This window comes from Enhydra lutris, unplaced genomic scaffold (assembly GCF_002288905.1).
Source record: "Enhydra lutris kenyoni isolate GAN:26980312 unplaced genomic scaffold, ASM228890v2 scaffoldscaffold10, whole genome shotgun sequence".
NCBI lineage: Eukaryota > Metazoa > Chordata > Mammalia > Carnivora > Mustelidae > Enhydra > Enhydra lutris.
The window spans coordinates 40069726-40083453 of record NW_019154094.1 but is presented as its reverse complement, the minus strand read 5'-3'; the positions used below and the strand labels follow the sequence as shown (position 1 = coordinate 40083453).

Genomic DNA, 13728 nt, shown 5'->3' with positions numbered 1-13728 from the left:
AGCCCACGAGCAAGTGCAGGGAGGGGCAAAAGGAGAGAGAGAATCCCAAAGCAGACTCCCCAGTGAGTGCTGAGCCTGATGTGGGGCTCAATCCCAGGACCCTGAGATCATGACCCCGGTCTAGATCAAGAGTGGGCCACTTAACAACTGAGCCCACTGGATGCCCCAGTATTTTGACTTTGAAAAGACATGCTTCTAACTCTTCATCATTTAGGACAAAAACTCTTAGCAAATAGAAATAAATAGGAACATCCTTAGCCTGTTAGGATATTTATCAAAAGCCAACAGCAAATATCATACTTCCCACTGAAGAGAATTCAGTAAAATGGCTTGCTACAGAAATTAATAATGTTCCTGTATGTCAGCTATGTCCATTTAGAAAATGTAATTTAAAAAGTGCATACATCGGAAAACAAGAATGATTGAAAATTAATGCCATTACTGCTACAAATTAGCTACATCCTGGAAGTTTTGATGAGTGATGCTTTCATTGTCATGTGGATATAAATATTTCATAATTTCCATGGCAACTTCTTCTTTGACCCATGCATTATTCAGAACTATGTTTGTTTTAGTTCCAAATGTTTTTTTTTTAAAGCTTTGCACTTGCTTTTACTTTCTAACTTTATCTCTGTGTGCTAAGAAAATAAGATCTGTAGGTTGTATTTTTGTATTTTTTATTTTTATTGAAGCATTTGCCTTATCAGATATCAAGACTTCCTCTACAGTGATAGTCAGGAAAATAGCAGGTACTAGAGGAGCACTAGGTCCGCTGACTAATGGGAGAACAGAACCTTTTGCAAATGGGAGCACAATAAGTGACAGTGGTGCATTATGGATTGGTCACGGGGGAGTGTAGACTCTTTGGAAAGAGGGTGGATTCCATTGGTTGTCATTTTGGGGGTTATGTTTAGGAAATGATTTTACACATACACACACATATATTTTTTTGTATAGAAAAATAAAACCTCTACCTTAGTTCACAAAAATATATTCTAGATGGATTAAAGCACTAGAGGTGAAAAGCAGAACTTCGAAACTATAGAAGAAAATATAGGAGGTTATATTTAAAACCTTGGTGGTAGGAAAAGAAACATAAAAAGGAATGTTTCTTCTGCCTAAAGGAAACATAAAAAAGCACAAACTGTAAAGAAAAATACTGATAAATCCCGTTATAGAAAAATAAAAAAATCTTCCTACAACAACAAATAAGTAAAGACAAAACAAAAAGAAACACAGTTTGACTCCTATTAGATTGGTTGGACAGTCCTAAGTGCCGACAAGAGGGGAGTAAGAGGGGCTCTCATAACCTCCTAATAAACATGCAAATTGGTCCAGCCCCTTTGGAAAACAACTGGGCAGCATCTAGCAACAGTGAGTGAAGAGGTGTACCCCCTATGACCCAGCAATTCCACTTTTAAGATCTATAAAAATATTCTAGCATATCACACACACACACACACACACACACACACACACACACACACACCCTTTATATGAGGGTGTTTGCTACAATAGTGTTTATAGTAAAGAAACAGAAAAATCACCTAAATGTCCATCACGAAGGGGATGGCTAAATAAGCTATAGTTAGTCCTACAGTGGGCTAACATACAATCTGGAAGATGAAGGAATTAGATCTGTATGTATCAGTGTGGACAAAACTGGAAAATGAAATGTTGGGTGAAAAAAGCAAGATGAGCTATAATTTTTTTTTTAAATGTTTGCTTTCTTTTTTTTTTTTTAAGATTTTATTTATTTATTTGACAGAGAGAGAGCACAAGCAGGCAGAGTGGCAGGCAGAGGGGAAGAGAGAAGCAGGCTCCCTGCCGAGCAAGGATCCCAATGCGGGACTCGATCCCAGGACCCCGGGGTCATGACCTGAGCTGAAGGCAGCCACTTAACCAGTTGAGCCACCCAGGTGTCCCGAGCGATGATGTTTTTAAACAAGTTAAAATGGAAAGTAATAGTTCATATTGTTTATATCGTGAGATGGTGTGACTTAAGGCTATGCAAAGGTGGGCTGTGTAAGAAGACACACTAGCTTAAGAGTAGCAGTTGAGGAATAAGGGAGGAAGAGAGGGAACAAAGAACACTCCAGTTGTATCTGAATATTGTGATGTTTTGCTTTCTAAGAGTAGTTTTGAAGCCAAAATGGAAAAATCCAATTTGGATGGCAAGTTCATGACCATTTGTTATTGTTCTCTCTACCCTTCAGTATGTTTGAAATATCGGAGAACTGAAATTAAGGGGGGGCAAAAAGAAAGGGCAGTTGGAAACAGATAAAGGAAGCCCTTGGATCTTAGAATGAGAAGTTGGGCTTTATTTTCTAGACATTGGAGAACCACTGAAGGTTCTTGCATAGGGGATGACATAATCAGAGCCAAGTTTAAGAATGATTAATTTGGTATATCTGATGGCTTTGAAAGAGAGATGCTGGGCTCAGGGAGAGCAGTTACATGTTATTACACATACACACTGATAATGCAGATTGGTGGTGAAGGGTAGTAGGAACCTGGATCAGGGAGGGCGATACGAGAATAGAAACGAAGGAAGGGATGGATGGGCAGGTAGAGAGGTGGATGGGGAAGCTCATGGGTAGACAGGAGGACGTTTAGAGGAGGCACTGGGTGGATGAGTAGACTGGTGGATGGGTGAATGGGTACAAAGGTGTTGGATAGATGGGTACAGATATTTCTTTTTCAAAGATTTTATTTCTTTATTTGAGAGAGAGAGAGTGCAAGTGGGGGCGGGAGCAGAGGGAGAGGGACAAGCAGACTCCTTGATTATGGAGCCTGGTGCGGGGCTCGATCTCATGACCCCAAGATAACGATCTGAGCCACAATCAAGAGTCAGACACTTAACTGACTGAACCACCCAGGCACCCCGGGTGCATTCCTTTTTGAAGTGCCAATGCAATTTTCATGACATCTTGTTCACAGACAGTGCCAGTGGAATAGATCAGATGATGAAATGACAAGGAGGTGAAAGTCATGTCTTGGGTCAGTGATGCAGCAGTAATAAGCGATTAATCATGTTTTGAATCCAACAAATAAGCCTGACCACATTTGTATTCATCTGGGAGATCATGGTGGAGGGGAACAGCTCAAAACTCAGTGCTTTGGGGTTTTCATAGGTATTGGTTTTTCAGGAAGATAACTTTGTCATGCTCCCCAGGACACAGACTCCCCTTCGCTCACTCTCAATTTTTCTCTCCTTATCTGTAAGACATTCATGGCAATAAATGAAGGAAGGAAGGAAGGAAGGAAGGAAGGAAAGGAAAGAAGACAGACTTACATCAGGGACATAGTCCAGAAAGATTACTCCTGAATATGTTCTGCTTCCTCAGAGACTCAGGCCAGCAATCCACCCCATCTCCTGCTTTGACCTGGAGGCCAGGGGAAGGGCAGGGACTTGGTCACAGATAACAGAAATTCTGTAAAATGGCACTTGGCACTGTGTGTTATCTGATATTTACAATGATCCAAAGCAGAGCCTTGTAAATGTCAGCATGCTTTTTATACTACAGGCAGAGGAGTATCCACATTTTATAATTATTTTGGAATGTTTGGGGAAAAAAATTCTAAAGGCACAGAGAGTGCTAACCTTTCCAGTGGAGGCAGCAGCGTGGAGTGGTTGAGGGAATCACATCTACCAGCTCTGTGGTCTTGGGCAAATGACTCTACCTTCCCTGAGCTCCTGTGTCCTCATCTTTAAAGGGGGGTGGTGAGTGATTTAATGATGGTGCCTCCCATAGAGGGCTGATAATAGGCTTAAGTGAGGTGTTGTCTGTAAAGCAGGAGTCATTGGGGCTGGCACATCCTGCGAGATCAATGAACAATAGCTATTATTATTGTCATTATCTATACTGACAAGTATTAGTAGTAATTATAGTCCGAAGCAGTATTGTTAACAATGATAATAAGTATTATTAGTAATAATACTTAGTATTACCAGGAGAGATCCAGAAACTCCTAGTCTGTGAGGTCACTTGTTCATAAGCATTCCAAGGTATGCTTGGACTTCCTCAGACCTGTTACTGTAAGCATTTCTGAAAGTGGAAGCCCTCTGCAAACAACATCCCAGAGAGATGCTGGGAGTGATTATAGGGGGAGGACGGTGATATTGCCGGGTTTCTGTGTATGCATCGTTGCGGGGTGGGGGGCACTTACCACTGCCCAGCACCTCTGATGAGTGGTCCCTGGGCTTCCTGCTTCCTGCAGTCTCATCCCAGCCCCGGCAACAGGGGGAAGAGTTCAGGGCTCCCGAGTGCATTCCAGACTCTTGTGCAGATGATAGCATTTGGAGCTGCAGCACTGGGAGACATAGACTAGTGTGGGAAAGGGAGGAAAAGCAGGAGGTGTCCAGGGCCAGGGAAGGGAGGACAATGGAGGAGAGGGGAAGAGTAACAAGGGTTCAGATGGAAGTTGGAGCAGAGTCTAGGCTACGGGTGATGTTTGGGGACGAGGGGCCAGGATGTGGCAGAAAGCCCGCAGCCCAGTTATTGGCAAGCTAGGACACGGCTGGGAGAAACAGCCAGCTAGCTGTCCAAACTGTTGTTTCCAGGGATAGACTGACCTTACGGGACAAACTAGAGAAGCCCCATCCCTCTGAGACGTGCCTTTTCAGCCTTTGCTTGGGAAATAAGATCACAATTGCTCTGGGAGATGGCCAGTAGTACATATATCATATATTTAAATAGAGAACATCTGTGGGTCTCAAGTTTTGTTATTTGCGTAGAAAACAAGCAAGAGGGTGGAAACACAGTGGGATTTAGAACTAAAGGAGAGAAGAGAAATTTTTTATGTAGTTTTGTTTATTTGTTTCCTTGGAACCCCAGAACTAGGAAAGCCACGAACTGTCCCCAAAGGTCCCCAACATGAGCACATCTAGTTGAGCAAAGAGAGATAAACCTTGCTGGAGCAGCCCTGCCCAGGTGGAAGAGAGGCCCCGTGGATAACTGAGAGTTGAGGAAGCCTCCGTCTCACTCCTGGCTTTAACATTTTCTTGAGGATTGTTTAGAATGGTTTCCTTTAGAGAAGCGGAGGGAGTCTTGTCATTAAAACTCAACTTTTTTGGATGGTATTATTTTTCTAGACTTTAGCACTGGAAATGACCCACCTGTTAGTTTGCTTTTTAAAAATAGAGGGTGCCTGAGTGGCTTCCTCAGGTAAGCAGCTGCCTTTGGCTCAGGTCATGATCCCAGGGTCCTGGGATGGAGTCCCATGTCAGGCTCCCTGCTCCGTGGAGAGCCTGCTTCTCTCTCTGCCTGCCATTTCTCCTGCTTGTGACAAATAAAATAAATAAAATGTTAAAAAAATAAATAAAAATAGAACTTCTCAAATACAGCTCAGGAAGTCCCAGGACCTATAGTAACAGTTTTTGAGGGTTTCCCCCAAAAGTATGATTAGCCCTGCATTGAAAAAATAAATCAATCACCCATGGCAAGGTTTTTACAGGGTAAATAAATCGATTTTGCTCAGGAACTGTTGGGTCAAAAAATTTTTTGACAGTTGATCCCATGTTGACATGAACATGTGGGGTTTTTTTTGGGGAAAAAAAAAATGAGAGAGATTTTAAAAAGCCCCTTTTGCTCTTTTCTAGTTTCTGATTGCTTCTGCGTATTAGTTAGCTCATAAGCAAGCATTTATAGAGCTCCTCTATATGCAGGTCTTTGTGATCAGAACTACAGGAAGCCGCAGTCCCAGCCTTTAATAAGCTTATGCTCTAGTTGGTTGGAATTGGTCCTTTTGTAGGAAAGCTTGTACTTGGAGGGTTTTCAGGAGGCTCTCTTGCTCCGTGGGCATTTTGGTATGTATATTCAGACTGACACAAGCTCAGATTATATCAGTATTCTTTCACTTCAGCAGAAATGATCACCTATTGGACCCTCTAAACTGAAAGGCCAGAGGTAAAGTCTTGTTTGGACTTCGCGAGATCTAGGACGCTGATCCTGTTGTTAGGGCCTCGACTCACCTTGTGGTGGGCAAGACGGCTACAGGTAGCCCAAAACTCCTGACATCCTAGCTTAACAGCCCCAGAGGAGGGAGGATCTGAGAGTGTGGCTGTTAGAAAGCTCCTGGGGAGGAGTCTCACTGGCTCAGCCTGGAGTACATTTCTGTGCCTGGGCCAGTCACTAGACACAAGGTGCTGGGGTACTCTGGTCAGGCTGGGTCCCATGACTGATGGACCGTCCTGTATGATGATGCAAACAGGGGTCCGTCTCGCCATATCTCATCAGCTGTTATCAGGAGAAGGAGAAAGGGAGAAGTGAGAGGTGGTCATCATGGCTGATGTCTTTCTAGCAGGGCCGGTGGGCCAAAAAGGACCAGGTTAAGGAGAACCAGGTCTGCCCGCAAGTGGGAACGAGGGCCATGGATGTAGATTCCTGCACCGATGGTGGGAAAGTACACTGGATGGGCAGGTGGTGTCCTGGCAGAAGCCACACCCTCTTTCATACCTTCTTTTTGGCCAGGACTCATTGCCCTTACAGCCTTGCAATGGCTTCTTTCATCTGTGCGCCTACGTCTCATGCCAAGCCCTACAGAAGCAGACCAAAGACGACATGACAAATGCCATCTTTGGAGTCAGACTAGTCAAAAGCTGAATCCCGGCTCTGCCACTCCCTAGCTGTGCAACCTGGGGCAAGTAGCTTCACCCAGAAGGGGTGGAATCAGAAGATTCTCCAGCCCTTGTCTCTCAAGTGGGCATCCTAATAGTACCTACCTTTAAGGTTTCATTAGGTAATGTATGGAAGTGACTTTGGACAGTATTCAGCAAACGGAAAGTACATCACAAGTGCTAGCTGTAGTGGATAAAGCACAGATGGTGTCTCGTTCAGCTTTGGGTCTTTAGTACCTAGTTGGGGCTGGTATCCAGTAAGTATTCAATAAGTGCTTGCGTAGATGGAATTGAAGCCAGGTGAGGAGCTGGCCACAGAATTACAAGAGGAGGTAGTACAAGCAGGAGGATGGGAACGGGGGGCTCTGAGAATTTACAGTGGGCAATGGTGTCGGGGTCCATGGGGGAGACAGGGGTTTGGGTCTCAGAAGCCAGACTCTTCAGTGGCTCTCAACTGTCAGGGTAGGAGCAGGGCACTTGTTAAAAAGTCACTGTCCCAGGGTCCATCTTAGCAGGTCTGGGATCACTGTCTTTGACAAGCGCCAAGGGATTCAGAGGGCTGCCCCCTGGAGACCCCACTGGTTTCTGGGTCACAAACTCAGATGCCTCCCTGGGCCAGATGGGTGACGTGGATGGGTGAAAGGAGATGCTGGGTGCTGTGGCCAACCAGAGAGCACAAGCCTCATCTAGAGGGAGCTATCCTCCAAGTGGGGACTCGATATTGCCAGGTCTCCTAGTTTTTTCAAGAGAGGCTGAAAATCAAGACTTGTAAATGGAATTTCCTGACTTTTTTAGATGCTGAGAAACAAGTTGGATTTTTGAAAACACCAAAAGGCCAAATAAAACATGTCTGTAGCCAGAGAAGAGCTGCCACTTGGAGTCCTTGGTCTAAGGCTGTGGTTCTCACCCAGGGCGGTTTTGCACCCCAGGGAACATTTGGCTGCATCTTGTCCCAGTTTGGGTGGGGGTGGGGAATGCTACTGGCATCTAGTGGTTAGAGGCCCGGGATGTTGCTAACCCCCCTTCAATACACACACCATTGCTTCCACCTCAGAGAGTTAGGTGGCCAGAAATGACGTTGAACTGGCATGAGTTGTGGGCAGAAGAAAGAGGCAGGGCCAGAGACATCTGCCACCTGATTTTTACAGAGACAGAGCTCTGCCCTTCAACCCTGAGGAGCCCTGGCTGCCATGGCTGGGCCCTTGTTAGTCAGGTAGAATTGTTTTCTCCAGTGTGCACACTTCTGGTAGAAAAGCAGCCTGCCACCCCCAACCTCTACAGGCATGAAAATCATGCTAAAAATTCAAATAATGAGTGCTAATACATTGCCACTTGGGTCCCCAAGGGCTGGGTGTGATGGTCTGCTCAATGTTATCAGGGTTTTGGCCTCCTGTTCCTGGTGGAATGTTTAGTTTGGGCTCCTCATTCAGTAGTTTCTGGAAGTGTAGTTGAGAATATTTCCCTTCCCAACTATAACAAAATAACTGTGCAGTTCAGTAACGATTTGCTGAGGGCCTGCTCTGTGTGGGTGCTATGGGGCAGATGAACAGAGACTCGGGGTGGGGGGGTTCCATGTGGAGGCTTACCGTGCTGTGGAGAAAACCCACGAACCAGACCATGAGCCCTCTCCCTGCAGTCCACCCTCCATATAGGGGTTGAAGCACTGTTCTGGGCACCACTCTTTCCCACTCAGAAACATTCTGTGGCTCCAGTTCTACTCCGAATGAAGCCTGCCCTCCGTTAGCCTTGGTGATCTGACCCAGCCTCCATTTCAAGCTTACTTTCTGCTGTTCTGTTGGTGTGTGCCTCTCTTTGCAAACCAAACTTTGCCCTACACCCATTTTCCTGCCCTGCCCTTGCTTAGGCTGTGCCCCCCACCTGGAATGCCATCTCTGGCTATTCATGCACAGTGAGATGGCTCTGGTGGTACTCCCCCGCCACCCTCTTTATCCTCTTTATCTTTCACCCTCTATAGCTCTCTGTCTGCCTCCTGCCTTATTTATGTTCTTGACCTTTGACCTACCAACTGGGAGATTCTCAAAGGAAAAGCTAATTAAAAATTCAACTATATGTTCCTTTTCTGGGCAATCTGCTAGCATTGTCTCCGGCATCTGGTGGGTCCACTCAGCCTATGCTGCTAGCTCTTCATCTGGGCCTGGCCCAGTGCTGGGTGCTCCCATAAATGTCATCTCTCTGTATCTTTACAAGGACTCTGTGACACTCGGCACAGCATCCTACTTTTACAGATAAAAAAACTAAGGCTAGAGGAGCTTTCACTTCATTCATTCACAGACTCATTCAATATAGTTAATGAGCACCCACCATGACACAGGCTCTGTGGTGTTGCAGGGACATGGGAGTGGGAAACCCAGGAAGCAGATCTGAGACGGCTGAAGTTGGCATCTAGTAGAATGGCGAGGGAACATGCTTGGGGTCCGCACTTTGGGAGGGCAGGGGAGGGAGCAGATGAAGTCAAGCCATGCTGCAGGCAGCCTTGCTAGAAATCTTAGACAGCTTTGTGAGTAGTTCTAAAGATGGAGAAGCCCTTTAGAGCTGTCCCAGTTGAGAGGGGAGAGGCAGACTTTTATGACCCCCCACCCATTTTTCATCAGACAGAACCTGTTAGTGCTTGGAAGGGATGTTACCTTGTGTACTGAGGCCATCCCTGAAGGGTGCTCTTGGCTGGGGGCAGTCTGCTGGTAGCCCTCCCAGCAGCTGAGATATCTGAGCACCTGCCCTCAGAGAGAAAAATCTCTTTGTGCTCATGGGACCTTCATTCAAGTGGGGGAAACAAATGATCAATGAATTAACACGTTAAACAAGCAAGAGCATTACACGTCCCTTAATACGGAGGACAGAAACAGGTGCTCATTTTACATGCAGGGAAGCTGAGCTGTCCAGAGGTTTAATGGCTTAAAGCCCCACCTCCTGTCCTGGTCTCTGGCTCCAAAATTCAGCCCTCTCCACTGTATAACCAGGCCCGTACTAATCACCTAGAACCTCAAAAGTCAAACTAAAGATTGGTCTTGATCTTGTAAGAACTAAGGAGGCTCTGGAGGGAATACTGGCACAGGCATGCAGAACTGGGGACCAGAGTTAGGGACTTCGTTAAGGCACATCTTTAGAAGTCTGGGTCCTGCAGTGATGATGTGCTTGTTCTGGGACTGGTGGTCCCAGATGCTTAGGATGCTTTGGCTGCAGGTAAAAGAAAACTGTAGCTTCAAGTGACTTAACCAGCAAAACCACAGAAATGGAAGTTGGCTGAAAGGAAGGCTCTGGGTTCACTCAAAGCAGTTTCTCAGCAGCTCAGGAAGAAGCCAGGTTTCTTTTGCTCTGCTACCCAAGGTTACTTCCTGTTCTGGTCCTAAGGTGCCTGTTGGTAGCAACTGGGGCCCTCAGTAGAAAAGCTAAAACCTTCCCTCAACCATCTAAGTCCTTCTCTTCCATCCAGTTAAGTCACATGCTCAGCCCTGGACTAATAGGCCAGAGCATTACAGCTCCTCCGAGAACTCAGCTGGAGGAATCAATACAGAGCCAAATCCGGGGCCATTTTAGGAAGCAGAAAGGGTGCTGGGGCTGGATGTTGGGGAGGGAGTCAGCCTTACCTGCTACGGAGAGCAAGATTGAGCAGTTTGAGGGCAGGGCACAGTGACAGACCAAATTGAAGGGGAAGGACGAAAAATTTTTTTCAGAAATAACTCCAAGGTTTCCCGTTGCCATGCTTGGGATGGTATTATCTTTTTGACCAAACTCAAGGGGATGGGGGAAATTTCAGGTTTGATTTTGGATAATCTGAGTTTGATGTGATGAGGAAACATTCGAAGTGTATGGTTTTGCAACAAAGTTCTAAGTCTTTTTTTTTTTTTTTTTAAGATTTTATTTATTTATTTGACAGAGAGAGATCACAAGTAGATGGAGAGGCAGGCAGAGAGAGAGAGAGAGAGGAGGAAGCAGGCTCCCCACTGAGCAGAGAGCCCGATGCGGGACTCGATCCCAGGACCCTGAGATCATGACCTGAGCCAAAGGCAGCGGCTTAACCCACTGAGCCACCCAGGCGCCCCAAAGTTCTAAGTCTTGGAGCTGGGGCTCCAAGTACTGCAGGACAGAGCCGGGGAGAGGACTACCAAAATGATGACACACACAGCTGCAGGTCCCTGAGAAGTGGAAGCTGGAGTCAGGACTGTGTGGGGAGCTGGCTGGGGCAGGGCCTGGGAAGGCAAGACTGGTGGGAGTTTGAGAAGCAGGGCTCTCCTGGCAGAGCTGCTTCTAGGTATTCTTCTGACAGGGGTCTTTGCTCATGTGCACAGTGACAAGGTACAAGGATGTTCACCCCATCATTGCCTGAAATGTTAAGAGACTGGAGACAATCTAAATGCCCATTGTTATGAAGCTGTTTAATTAATTATGACTCATCTGGTATATGGAACCTCAAGCAGCTGTTAAAAAAAGGCGGATGCAGGACCTCTGTGACTGCAAAGGAAAAATCTCAAACATACGGTTAGGTGGAAAAAAGCAAGATGAAAAGATGGGTATAGAATACTTCTAGTTGTGTGAAGAAAAAAGAATACGCACTATCCACACATGTGTCTGTATATTCATAGACTGTTTCTGGATGGTATCAAAAGAAACTTCTAATAACAGTTGCCTCTGGGTGAGGTTGTGGGAGCTTGGGAGACTTGCTTTTTCCTTTTTGCCTTGCTGGCTCTTAGCGTTTCTTTAACCCTGTGCATTTGTTACCTATTGAAAAGTTAGATCATAAAAATAAATACATAAGAACCTGGGTCTTGGGTGTCAGAGAGGTTAATGAGACTGAGGACTGAGAGGAGGCTACTGGAGGGTGTCAGAGAGTCCAGAGTCCAGTCAGAGAGGCAAAAATCAGGGAGAGGGGCCACAGGGGAAACTGAGGCACAGGCTGTCAACTTCCTTGTGAGAATCAGGAATAGAAGGAGGTGGGCATAGCTGGTTGGGTTCGTTGACCACCACTGCAGATGCACGGGATGCATCTGGGGGATCCAAAGGTTCCCCCAGGAGCTTTGCACAGGAGGTTCTGCTCAGGCTGTGCCGTGGTTTGGGGTTCAGTCCCCCATTTTTAGCCACTAGAGCTGCAGGGAGGTCTAAGCACACCTCTGGACTGCCCAGAGCTTTGTCAGTCTTTTAAGAGACCTTCAGATGGGTGATTTCTGGCAACTGTAGTACCAGAAGCTGAGAGAAAGGCTGTGAGGTAGGAAAAGGAGCCTAGGAAGGCATCATATCTGGTCTTGAGCCTTCCTCTACTCCTGCTGAGTCCGGGGGCTCCTGACCTCTGTGGGGGGAGGGAGGAAGGCTGATCTCTGCCCATCATTCGCTGGTCATGCTTGAGCTGTGGGAGCTGAAAGGGGAACACAATGACTCGATGACTCGGCTCTCAGGGAGCAGAGATCAGGGCTCCCGTTTTCTTCCTCCCTCCCTCCCTCCCTTCCTTCCTTCATTCTTCTCTCTCTCTCTTTCTTTCTTTCTTTCTTTTAAATTTAAATTCAAGTATAATTAATGTACAGTGTTGTGGTAGTTTCAGGTGTACAGACTAATGATTCCATAATTCTATACACTAGTGTTCATCACGATAAGGTGCTGTTAGTCCCTTCACCTATTTCACCCATTCATTCCCCCACCCCCCTCCCCTCTGGCTTGTTCTCTGTATTTAAAAGTCTGTTTTATGGGGGTTGTCTCTTCTTTTGTTTGTTTTGTTTCTTAAATTTCACATATGAGTGAAATCATATGGTATTTTTCTTTCTCTGACTGACTTATTTCATTTAGCACTCTACCCTGTAGGCCCATCCATACTGTTGCAAATGGTAAGATTTCATTCTTTTTGATGGCTGAATAATATTCCATTGTACATATATGCCACATCTTTATCCATTCATGAGTGGGCACTTGGACTGCTTCCATATCTTGGCTATTGTAAATAATGCTGCAATAAACATAGGGGTGTATATATCTTTTAGAATTAGTGGTTTTTCTTTGGGTAAATACCCACTAGTGGAATTAATGAATCGTGTGGTAATTCTATTTTTAATTTTTTAAGGAACTTCCATACTGATTTCCACAGTGACTGCACCAGTTTGCATTCCCACTAACAGTGCAAAAAGGGTTCTATTTCCTTCACATTCTTGCCAAGACACGTTATTTTCAGGACTCCCACTTTCAACATGGAAACTTCACGTGATAGTCCAGGCAAACAGGGAGAGTATTAACCAAAACAATAATAATAGTAATAATAACAATAAACCTTAAGTAACAGAGAATCCTAGACTTTTCAGGCTGGGTGGGACCTGGAGATAATTTGTTCATTGTTTTCTGAATTGCTTCTCTCAATATAACAAATGTGTAAGTCACCTCATGGAACAAGAATCAAGATCATCTAAACCACATACTACAGCACTCCTTAGAAAGCCCACATACGTGAGGGTATGAAAGCCTCTCAAAAGTCCTTTTGTAAGAAAACCTGTCTCCCCTGGATCAACTAGCTTTTCCCAAGTGCATTTGCTTACAGAAGCCTCTGCCCCCCATTTTTTAGTGTAACGCTCAGTAGTGACTCCCAGACCAAGTTTTGGGAGGTGATGCTTTAGTTTAAGCTTCTTATTTTGTAGATGGTAAGGAAGGCTCCAAGCCCACATGGCCAGTCAGTGATGCAGTGGAGGCAACAACCCTGATCTCCTGCCTTGTGCTCCATAGCCTGTCTGTTAACCTCTATTGTTCATGATGAATTGAGATGTTAGATCATTATTTCCCAAACTGTGTTATATGGAACCCCACTCTTATGAGGGGCTAATGAGTATTGAGTGAGGGACACATACTCTGGTCATATCGGCTTAAGATCAACCCATAGTGGGAATGCAAGCTGGTGCAGCCACTCTGGAAAACAGCATGGAGGTTCCTCAAAAAGTTGAAAATAGAGCTACCCTACGACCCAGCAATCGCACTACTGGATATTTACCCTAAAGATATAAATGTAGGGATCCGAAGGGACACGTGCACCCGAATGTTTATAGCAGCAATGTCCACAATAGCTAAAGTATGGAAAGAACCTAGATGTCCATCAACAGACGAATGGATAAAGAAGAGGTGGG

At 45.5% G+C, this 13728-nt stretch overlaps 1 protein-coding gene across 4 annotated transcripts in view; it reads left to right on the top strand.

Annotated features, from left to right (window-relative positions):
- The window catches only part of LOC111144113 (SLIT-ROBO Rho GTPase activating protein 3), a 287770-nt gene that overhangs the window by 155199 nt on the left and 118843 nt on the right, over window positions 1-13728 (top strand). The gene's annotated exons all lie outside the window — the stretch shown is intronic.